The sequence below is a fragment of the Octopus sinensis genome, linkage group LG6 (assembly GCF_006345805.1).
Source record: "Octopus sinensis linkage group LG6, ASM634580v1, whole genome shotgun sequence".
Classification (NCBI taxonomy): domain Eukaryota; kingdom Metazoa; phylum Mollusca; class Cephalopoda; order Octopoda; family Octopodidae; genus Octopus; species Octopus sinensis.
The window spans coordinates 16471645-16484144 of NC_043002.1; positions in this window are offsets into that span (position 1 = coordinate 16471645).

The window sequence follows — 12500 nt, forward strand, 5'->3', positions numbered from 1 at the left end:
CATATATACATATGTATATACATGTAAGTGTGCGTGCGTGCATTTATATTTCTCTCTTTGTTCGTCACCACCGATTTTGGTTTGTTTAGGCCCTCATAACCTAGGAGGGTAGTAAAACGCAATAGGCTCGCAGCATATAATTACTATGGTTGATTTGTGCAACGAAATCTTTTAAGGCTGAGCTGCTGTATGGCTGCAGCACAATGAGTTAAACGGTTAAATGATCCAGAAAGCAAATATATTTTAAATAAATGACTGCAATTCCTAATTCATGACGTCCTATATCATTTCTCTCTCTTTTACTTGCTTCAGTCTACCATGAAAATCGACCCCAGGACTTATTCCTTTTAAGCGTAGTACTTATTCTATCGGTCTACTTTGCTGAACCGCTAAGTTACGGGGACGTAAACACAACACCATCGGTTCGGTTGTCAAGCGATGTTGGGGAGACAAACACAGACATGTAAGCATATACACACACATACATATATATGTGGAAAAATTTACAGATTTTTTCTCTTACGAGGTTTTTCACGCTAACTACTGATAATTTCTTATAAAGATTTTATCCTCAATTGTAAAAAAAAATATATATATATATATACATATATATGACGACGGGCTCCTTTCAGTTTCCGTCTACCAAATCCACTCACAATGCTTCGTTCGACCCGAGGCTATGGTTGAAGACAGTCACCCAAGGTGCCACACAGTGGGAGTGAACTCGGAACCATGTGGTTCGTAAACAACCTACTTTCCACACAGCCACTCAAGTTTTATATATTTGATAATTTGAACCATTAAATATTGTTTTTAAATTTTGGTACAAAGCCAAGAAGTTCCTCTGAAGGGTTAACTACATTAGCCATAGTGCTCAACTGGTATCTAATATACCGTTCCCAATGGGATGTAACACAATATCGTCATCGGCAGAATGTGAACTCGGAATGATAAGAGGGATGATATACTGCTATGCATTTTGCTTGGCGTGATAATTCTGGCAGACACCTCCTTTGAACCATTAAATATTACCTTTCTGATAAGTTGTATTATAGGATAAACGGGATCAGTAATTGACTAACTGTAACTAGTGATGTTCGCAGGAGTGTCTGTGCCGTAAGTATCTTGCCTACCAACCACATAGTCCCGGGTTCACTCCTACTGCGTGGCATCTTGGGCAAGTGCCTTCTACTATGGCAGCGGGCCAGTCAAAGCCTTGGGAGTGGATTTGGTAGACGGAAACTGAAAGAAGCTCGTCGTATATATGTATATGTATATGATTGTGAGTGTTTGTGTATCTGTTTTCTCCCCCAAATCGCTTGACAACCGATGCTGGTGTGTTTACGTCCCAGTAACATAGCGGTTCAGCAATAGAGACCTATAGAATAGGTACTAGACTTACAAAGAATAAGTCCTGGGGTCGATTTGCTCGACTAAAGGCGGTGCTCCAGCATGGCCGCAAAGAAATGACTGAAACAAGTAAAAGAGTAAAAAATTTGTAAATTTGAAAATAAATACAAATCTGAATTACTTCGGAGGAAATGTGTTAATAGTTTGTTTCCATGAAATGAATTACTTGTGAAAGTGACTGAAAGAAGATATACGGTTGTCAGCCTTCGCTGAATATATCATTTCCAGTATATTTCACTCTGCTCATTATTTTATTCATTGACTCGTTTCAGTGATTGGCCAGTGCTCATGCTGGAGCAACGTAACAAAATGTTCTGGTCGATTACTTTGTATCTATGTATAATCAATTATTTTTATCGATATGAAAGTATAGAGAAGATAAAGAAGCTCGAGTTTAAAAGAAAGCGACCGAAACTGGCGGGAAGAAAAAGAAAATTGAAACTGCCATATATTATTTTCGATGCGGTGATTTCCAGGATGCACAAGAAGAAACACACCAAAACACACAGACAAACATGGACGAACAGACTTCGAGAGCAGCATAAACGGCGTACAGAAACACAGACACACAGACACACACAGACATTTATATAGGTATACACACGCACACACACAGGCACATACAAACACGTACACACACACACACACATACATATATATATATATATAATATGAATATGTATATATATTGAATATGTATGTGACCACGTGTGACCCGTTGGCGATTTTTTTCCTTTGTCTTCCCTTCTCTGGATCTTTCCTTCTCCTATGTTTCCGACGAAGAGCTCCGCTCGAAACGTTAAACCCTTTCCTTCTTTCCTAAGCGTCCAATAATACTATATTTGTTCCACGTCCTCGCGTTGTTGTGTTTTTTGTGCTTTGTTGCACATATACATATATATACTTCTATATATATATATATATATATATATATATATATATATATATATATATATATATGCATACGTATATATATATATATATATATATATATATATATATGCATACGTATATATATATATATATACATATATATATATACGTAAATATATATATACGATTATATGTATATATATATATATATATATGCATACGTGTATGTATATATATACATACACATATATATGTATGTGTGTTTTATATATACATATATATATACATTCATATATATATATATATACATATACATATACACATACGTGCATACACAAACATCCAAACACACATACACATGCAAATACATAGAAACTCACACACACACAACACACATTTTTTTTATTGCAGTGGAGTCGCTGCTCCGTTGTAGTTACATTCAATTGCTAGTGTGCTACAATGACAGTTTATATTGGCAGTTAAAATTGGGATATTGAAATTTCTTCAGCTATCTGCGTTTGATAATAGCCTATAACTCGTTATGAGTCTCTTTACTTTGATGTATCCAGATGGTGTTATGTATTATTCACTGAAGATTTGTATTAAGTCTGTCCCCGTTATACCAAGATGTAGTAAACAAACAGGCGTTTTTTAAAAATTATTTTTTGGCACATTACGTTAAATATATTCAAGAACTATAATAATGCTATCAATAATAATAATACCTGCACTCTATCAGTGTCAAAATACCTTCGATTTTGAGATGTTTTTCAAAAATAGTATATTTAAAAATCGATAACTTTTCAATGGCAAATTAAATATTTACTGCTCTCCTATAAAGATATTTATATTTCGCTATTTCAATGTAATGAAATCTCTATGTCCTTCAATGCTTATAACGATAAAATATATGTATGCAAACCGTTTAACATATTGTTGCGGTGAACATTGATATGAAATTACGGTGAATATGGACAGGTTAAAGCACTCATTCTCATATACAAGTAAATCTTTAATTATGATTGTATAGGGTCTGAGACTATTAGTAACCTTTCTCCGTCTTTTCGGTTTTCGAGTGGCTTGGAACTACTTTATATTCTTTCATAAATGCTTCTGTACCAAATCTGACAAGCAATTTTAATATACTAATTCCGTTTCATAAATGCTGTGACTCATCTTTTGCTGTGTTTTCACGATTAAATAATCTCTGCATATCGACATCTAAAAGTAATTCCATTTTATTAGACAAAGTTTAAATTTGCTGGAGAAGTAAATGAAACATATTTAAATAATGTATTCAATGACAGAATTTAATTACTTGTTTTATACCAAGTCGAACTAATCTCTCTAAATAGCATCAATTTTCTAAATAAATAATAATTATAAAAAATTGCGCATGGGTTTTCTGATATTGATGCGTTTGCGAATATCTATTACTCAGATTTCGCGTATGTTTCAACAGAATGGAATATAATATAAATCACAATGTTTTTTGATACGCACTGAATACGCGTGTTTTAGATTCTGAGGTGCATGGAAATGGAAACTTTATACCTCTCAAAAATTAAGGAGTATGTCTAGAATAGTAAAGAAACGTATTTGTGTATCACCTTACTTATTAACATTGATACTAAGTTTTTCTTTTATTTTTAAACTGAGCATATCACTGAGGTTTGTGAAACTTATAACATATTTTGTGCTTTATATTCTCAGATCTTAACGTAATAATTCTTATTAAAAATGTTCTCAAAATTATAGACGATGGCCATAGGTATATTCGGTCAGGAAACTTTCTACTCATGAATTGATATCTCATTACTCTTTACTCTTTTACTCTTTTACTTGTTTCAGTCATTTGACTGCGGCCATGCTGGAGCACCGCCTTTAGTCGAGCAAATCGACCCCGGGACTTATTCTTTGTAAGCCCAGTACTTATTCTATCGGTCTCTTTTGCCGAACCGCTAGGTGACGGGGTCGTAAACACACCAGCATCGGTTGTCAAGCAATGCTAGCGGGACAAACAGAGACACACAAACACACACATACATATATATATATACATATATACGACAGGCTTCTTTCAGTTTCCATCTACCAAATCCACTCACAAGGCTTTGGTCGGCCCGAGGCTATAGCAGAAGACACTTGCCCAAGGTGCCACGCAGTGGGACTGAACTCGGAACCATGTGGCTGGTTAGCAAGCTACTTACCACACAGCAACTCCTGCGCCTATATAGCCACTCCTGCGCCTATATTACTCTTTACTCTTTACTCTTTTACTTGTTTCAGTCATTTGACTGCGGCCATGCTGGAGCACCGCCTTTTTAGTCGAGCAAATCGACCCCGGGACTTATTCTTTGTAAGCCCAGTACTTATTCTATCGGTCTCTTTTGCCGAACCGCTAAGCGACGGGGACGTAAACACACCAGCATCGGTTGTCAAGCAATGCTACGGGGACAAACACACACACACACATATATACATATATATACATATATACGACAGGCTTCTTTCAGTTTCCGTCTACCAAATCCACTCACAAGGCATTGGTCGACCCGGGGCTATAGCAGAAGACACTTGCCCAAGATGCCACGCAGTGGGACTGAACCCGGAACCATGTGGTTTGTTAGCAAGCTACTTACCACACAGCCACTGACTATTCTACTAAATTTTATACATTTCTGAATCTAAGCTCTAACTGTGTGGCCTAATATGACCTGGCTGCACATTTGAACCACAAAATGGAAGAAAACATCATAAAACGTATTATAATTTAAAGACAACAATTTTATTTTCTGACCTCCACTCTAAAAAATTCATACAGAATTTCATCAGTTCAAGATCAAGATCGAAAAACGTAAGCCATTCGCTCAGACTGTTTCAGGAATCTGTATATAAAGAAGTAACTTCGATAATACAAGATGTGTAGATTTCTATTGCTAATTGTTTGAAGTAATTCTCTGATTGCTACCATACATAGACACGCTGGATACTCTCTTGACACTAGGAAACGTGAAGCAAAATTCGACCTAAATGCAAATATCTACACTAACATCCAGTTCATTCTCATTTACAGCAAAGACGTCTAAAACAACATGAAATGAAGTGTTATTAATTAAACTAACCAATATCTATCTGACCTACTGTTTGAATCTACGAATTTATGATAAACTGAACAACCTAACTAAAGTTTTATACCCTTTACAACAAATGATTAAAAATGTATTCTATATAATAACGTATCTATTCATTCTCAATAATTTCTGGCAAATTTGTGAGTAAATTTCTAATCGAAGTAGTATTTTGTAACAGACGAACGTATGTCTTTAGATCATATATGTTCATAACACACGGCATTCACCTGTGTAAGTGAACATACAGATTGCGCGATGTTTCGACCATAATGTGTGTCGCCTCAGTGACATACACAGCACCAATGATATAATAAGGGTGCAGGCTCTTATGGTAATTAGCAAACAAAATCCGTGCTGATGTTTTCCAGACAGATTATAGTTAATGTATTGTGCGCAAAACATCATTCCAAACATTAATGTTCTGGCAAGTTCGAACTGAAATATTTGACTGTTGTCTTTTGGTTTTACTAACAGGAGTAGCGTCTCTTGTTAGATTCGTCTGTCCTCTGGGGTATTTATAGATTAGGCTCACAGTATCGTTAAATATTCTTTATTTGAAAGTCCACTCAATCAAGTGCATAGCGTTCGTTTGGAACACACTTCATATTAAGTGAAAAAAATGTTCTCAGATTTCGAAAGATTACTTCAATTTAAGAGCAACTTTCGAATCCGTGAGAATCTAATGAGAATGAAGAGGTATGATATTATTTAGATTCTTGCCCCTCTTGAATAATCAAATCAAGTCATTCTTGTAAAGAATAAACTTCTGTTCTATAAACTATCTGTTATATAATGTATCATCTGTCATATGACGTGTGCTAATTTCGCCGTAGACAACTATTATTTCTAATACTTTCAAGTAAATGCAGTGAATGAAGTAACGTTGAACCAGCTTTTAATTCTTTAATAATAGGTTATGCAATAACTATTGAAAGTGATTTAGATAGTCCATAGGTACTGTGAAGAAAATCTAAATGTTAAACATTCAATTCCGCAGTTAGCATGGGTTACTGGACGTTAATGTATACAAAAGTAATTTACATAATATCAAGAGCACCGTGGGAATAGACGTTGGAAAAATGAGGTGAATGAAATTACATATTTCAGTGTGATTAAACAGGCAGTCAAGCGTTTGGAGAATGATAGAATGCGGGATAAAACTCATTAAAATAATGTGTAGCTTCTTGTGACACTTTTTCTAAGGAAAGCCCTCGAGGTTTGATTCAGATTCCACATGCAGGGTATATAATTAATTAATGATATATTAGCAAATTTACTGAAATAAATTTATTGCCAGCGATCAATTCATACATTATAACTGGAATAGAAACTAGTCAAAAGAAATCCATAACTGTAAAAATAAATATACAAATAGAGTTTAGACTCCGTAGAAAGTGAGGCAAAGAAATCAATGAGAGAAAAAGTTAGGAGAATAGAGAAAAATATCGAAATATTCAGATGACTAGCGGAGGGGAAGAACGAAGATCGGAGAAAAAAGTGGCCGCTGGAGAAAAAACAATTTTCTTCTAAATATAGTATCATGCACATTAATATTTTATCGAAGAGAAATTGCACCAAATAGAACAACAGTAAAGTCTAAAGCAAATCAGATTGTTGAATGTCACGTATAACAGCTGTAGGAGAAGGATCTTACCGAAGAAAAACTAAACATAGACGTTTCTTTAAGGAATTTATTAGCAATATGAACGACGTGTTGGCAGATATATACTGTCAGTTTTGCATTTATCCTGCGGATATAACCTGAAAATTCTCGTGGCCATATCATGTCACAAAATCGATATGGATATCTTCCTTAGAACACTGTCTTACTTTCATCGTATTTTTTTTCTTTGGTAGTTTTGTACTAATCGGGTATTGAATCAGATCCCGGGTAAGAAATTCTGAACTGACAGCTACTTAAGAAAAGCTTTCACTTTCGTGTGTAACTCTTTCTTCCTTGATTGTTTTATTTCTTTTCTTGCTTGCTTTTGATTCTAGCTATCTTTTGAAGTTGCAGCAGTGGCTGGTATCTTTCCATGTAATATGAATGACAGATCATTGAATCTTCTTTTAGCTAAGAGAAACACAGTTGGTGTATTGAGCATAAAAAAGGGAAACAAGGGAAAAAAGCCATGATAGTTTTGCTTCCTTGTCAATTACGCAAAAAACATTAACAAAGAAAGGATACATTCAAATGCAACGGTTTCAGGAAAATCACTTAAAATCTTAGACAGTTTGCTGCTACACAGAATGTTACTTGTCCATTTTCTAATACGAGTGGGTTTCAATTGCAACACGCTCTTTTTTAGCTGTAAGGACATGGTTGTTAGTTGCTCTTCGTAGAGAAATTATAAAATTGGGCTTTGCTGTAATATTCATATTTCACAAATATCGTATGAAATGGTTTTAGGAAAAACATTATTTGTTTTTAAAATGGCATAAACAAAGTTTGCCTTGCATTGTCGTTGCAACAACCTTAGGTAAGTTAAAGAAATTTTACCACTGTGTTGATCAGCAATCATTGCTATTTTATGAGTATGACTGTTCCTTGATATGTGTACAAAAAACGTAATAAACTAAGAGAAATTACGATCAAAAGAAAACTGAATGAATTATATATTTATATTATATTGTGTCGGTGAGTATCAGTATATATGTGTGGACGTATACGTGCAAATAGCAGAGACTCCCTTAAGGTTATATCTAATATGTATAAACATTACACTCAAATATTTAAATGAATGTCTGCGCTAATTTATAAAATGTTGTTTATACAGTAGAATGGTATTATCTTTTTTTTTCATCTAATAAATCTCATATACATTCTCATGAAGTCAGTATACACAAGAACACATTAATCCACTACGCAAGATAATTATGTTGCATTTCTATGTATATGTATCTATATATTTCTACATATTTCCTTGTATATATTTGTACGACCACATGTAGTTTGCCTGGTTCTATGTTAATATAACTTCTCATGTGTTCATAAACTTCTCTGTGTAGACACAACTAATTTTTATTTCAAAACGTAAATGTATTTTTAGGTTAAAATAACGAAATATAAACATTGCAACACAGATATTGTAATATTCCTGCAGGTGAACAGGTGAAACACGAATTTTAATAAAGCTATAAATTTTATGAGACAAAATAAATATTACTTTTAAGATTTCTGAGCTCAAGAACCACTAGGAAGCAGATGTATTAAGATATCTCGTTAGTAAAAGTTATTAAGTAGTGTTACTCATTCTTGTTTTATTTGCTATTATATAGACTAAGAATAATGCTTCTTTCCAATGACCTCTAACGGAAGGTCATTTCCAAGAGTATCAATATTTAATGCAACATAAAAAGTAACTGTGTGGTTTAATTAAGAGTAGCTGTTATTTCTATTAAACAGATATGTATAAAGCTGTTATTTCTATTAAACCGACGACACTGCAGAGAATCAATCATTGTTTCGTTTCACACTGTCTGAATACGAAATTTAATCCATTTTCCACTTGACAATCAGTGGCTAAGGTAAAAGATCTTTGCCTGTCATGATATTCACTGAGACTAAACAACTACGAACAATGAGAATAGGCAGAAAATGTCTTTATCATAAAACCATCCTAATTTACTTTAGATAGCTCTAGAAGGAGTCGAGTTATTGTTGATGCCTATCCTTTCATATTAGACATACATTACTTACGCCCAAGACACACATCTGTAATGGATCAGTAAAACCATGTCTAAACAAATGAAAACCTGTTTAAATTGTTCCAATTGTGTCTTGTAAGCAACAATGTCTTGTATAACTACACTGTTTTCCCTTTATTTTTAATTCGATAAGTATTTTTGAATTCTGTTCAAACAATGAGCTATATATATATATAAACATTTTCTTTTACTTGATATGCTTGGGAAAAGGGCAGGTGCAAGCGTTGTTCTCCGGTCCACCTCGAGTGGTTGAGATTCACTCCATTGCTATTCTCCTCAAGCATTTCCAATTCAACATCTGCAACTAAGAGATAAGCAGGGAAAATTTCAGAGTTACGCCGATCTGTGAGAGATGGATTTGATGCTATGCATACAACGGGGCATATAAGACAAGACATTATCTGAAAAGAGTTTTCAGTAAGAAATGCCTGAGTGGAGGGGGAATGGGTAAAGTAGGTGGGATTCCATCTCGGAACACAGGCCATTACATTTACAGCAGAAATGACAGTGGAGAAAATCTAAGTGTAGATCAAGATTTTGGAATGTTCTCTGTTTTTATACTAATCAGTAATGTGACCATATTCTAGATGGTGCATGGACACAGCAACAGCCATCAAGATATGAGAGCAATACTTCTTTCGGTGTCTCACCTGAGCTTTGAAGAAAGTCAGTAATCTTTGAAACCTAAAGTATCATTTGCTCATAAAAAAGAAGAAACCCTTGTTAAAATGCGTTTTAATGATATTTCATCTTTATTGGTCTTGTGTGTTTATGAGAATCAAATGTGGAAGGATTATGGGGGGATCCAGGAGAGCACACCTTATGATTAGGTGGGATTTTGTTACGAGCGACGAAAATTTGTTAAGGCAAAAATATTTCTTCCTTTATCTTAAAGGAGACGATTTTAATAATATACTGTAGATGGGAAATATTTAAAGTAAAATAGGACATGGCAGGTATATTTGATGCATACATTTAAAATAATATCGTCATACGGCACACTAAAATAATGTATCAGAGTTGCCATCTCCCTCATGTAGAATTTTGTTTACGAGCAAATGTAAAGTTTTCACATGGCATGTTTGAATACGTCCACTGCTACTGCTATTAGTTTGATTTAGACTAGTCAAGTAATTTACTGTTTGACATGATGTTGGAATAACTGTCCAATGCGTTTAAGTCAAGTTTAAGAGAGAGAATATATCCTCATAGGCCTGTCATGTATATAGAGTTCATACAGTTTATATATTTTGTTATAAAATTTCGCAATAATTTTATTATTGATTTTTCCCAATCAATAACACTTCTACTGTTATTTTCCTTAAAATGAGAACACACTCTCACAAATGTACACAAATATCTATGCGCAGCTACAGGCATATGTATGTATATATAATTGAGTCTATATATATTTATATATATATCTGTGTTTGAGAGTATGTGTGCGTCTGTATGTGTGTGTCTGTGTATCACTGTGTGTATGCTCGAGCATCATTTAAATATGGTGTAGATGAAGTAACTAGCCTTCAGGTCCATACTTTCCAGATAGCTGGCATTAGATCAAGAGAGATAATGCGGGGCAACGGCAAAACGTGGTGACATGCTGTTATGCTGAGCAAGAATTCTTGATTTGCGGAAAATATTAATGCATAAAGTTTTATGGTCTCGGCATAGAACTGCTTAGTGAGTACTGCGAGATCTAGAGATCGGTTCAAACCCATTCCCATTACTAATCTCCTGTCTTCCCGCAGAAGCTTGGTTATCTGTGGATAAGTTGGTGTTTAGACTACTGCATAAGTATGGTTAAATAAGTCTGTTTTTACAGGCCGATCCTCATTTGGGGAAAATAAAACTCTCCCTAGTCTAGGATCTATTTTTAGTGTGTAAAATGATCGACACATTATAGACAGGCCACAAACCTGGATGAACTATTTCGGTATGGTGCTTGTAGTATTTTGCCGTTCACCAAACCTTTCGTCTGAGGTCCCAAGTATGTTCTGTGTAGGAAGTAAGTTCAAGGCGGCGAGCTGGCAGAAACGTTACTACGCCGGGCGAAATGCTTAGAAGTATTTCGTTTGTCTCTACGTTCTGAGTTCAAATTCCGCCGGGGTCAACTTTGCCTTTCATCATTTCGGAGTCAATTAAATAAGTACCAGTTACGCCCTGGGGTCGATATAATCAATTTAATCTGTTTGTCTGTCCTTGTTTTCCCCTCTCTGTGTAGCTCCTTGTGGGTAGTAAAGAAATATGTATTTCGTCTGCCGCTACGTTATGAGTTCAAGTTCTGCCGAGGTCAAATTTGCCTCTCATCCTTTCGGGATCGATTAAATAATTACCAGTTTCGTGTACAGGAGTCGATATAATCAACTTAATCCGTTTGTCTGTCCTTGTTTGTCCTCTCTGTATGTAGTCCCTTGTGGGCAGTAAAGAAATAAGTATGTTCTGTTTACACAGGAGCATTCACGTTTTTCAGGTCAATCATGCGGCTACTAACTAAATTATTGAACAGTTAACATTCATGATTCTATATACGACGGTCTTTTAATATAGGTGGTGGGGAAATCAGACTTTGGTGATAAAGGAATGATGGCAATTCCTAACCTTTGAACTTAAAGATGTTGCATAGTCAGAAGCAGCTGTGATTTCCTTGTTGACAACATGTATGGGTGCCGTATTGAAACCTTTGTCGTCTGATTAGTGACTTCTTTGCCTTAGCAATGAAGAAATTTGATATATCTTTGCTACCTGCATTCTTTTGTTTTCGTTCGCTTTTTTTTTTTACGCATCTGTATATTTATTTATTGGTTGTGCTAGACCGTCCTCAAATTGTCACGGATAAGTTCATCTGTGTCTCTCTAACTGTCAATCAACCTGTCTATCTATGCCTGTATATGTGTGTGAGTGAGTGTGTGTGTTTATTTACGTACACCTCTCTTAAAAAAAGACTCCGCCGGTTACGACGACGAGGGTCCCAGCTGATACGATCAACGGAACAGCTTGCTCGTGAAATTAACGTGCAAATGGCTGAGCATTCCACAGACACGTGTACCCTTAACGTAGTTCTCGGGGATAATCAGCGTGACACAGAGAGTGACAAGGCTGACCCTTTGAAATACAAGTACAACTCATTTTTGCCAGCTGAGTGGACTGGAGCAACGTGAAATAAAGTGTCTTGCTCAAGGACACAACGCGTCGCCGGGAATCGAACTCACAACCTTACGATCATGAGCCGAATGCCCTAACCACTAAGCCACGCGCCCTCACACGTATACCTCTCTATCGACTCACGAAAACACATACATACACATTTATCGAGAAACAGAGAAAGAGTGAGATGTATTGCCTCTATGAACTGAGAATGTAGAATGTAACAGG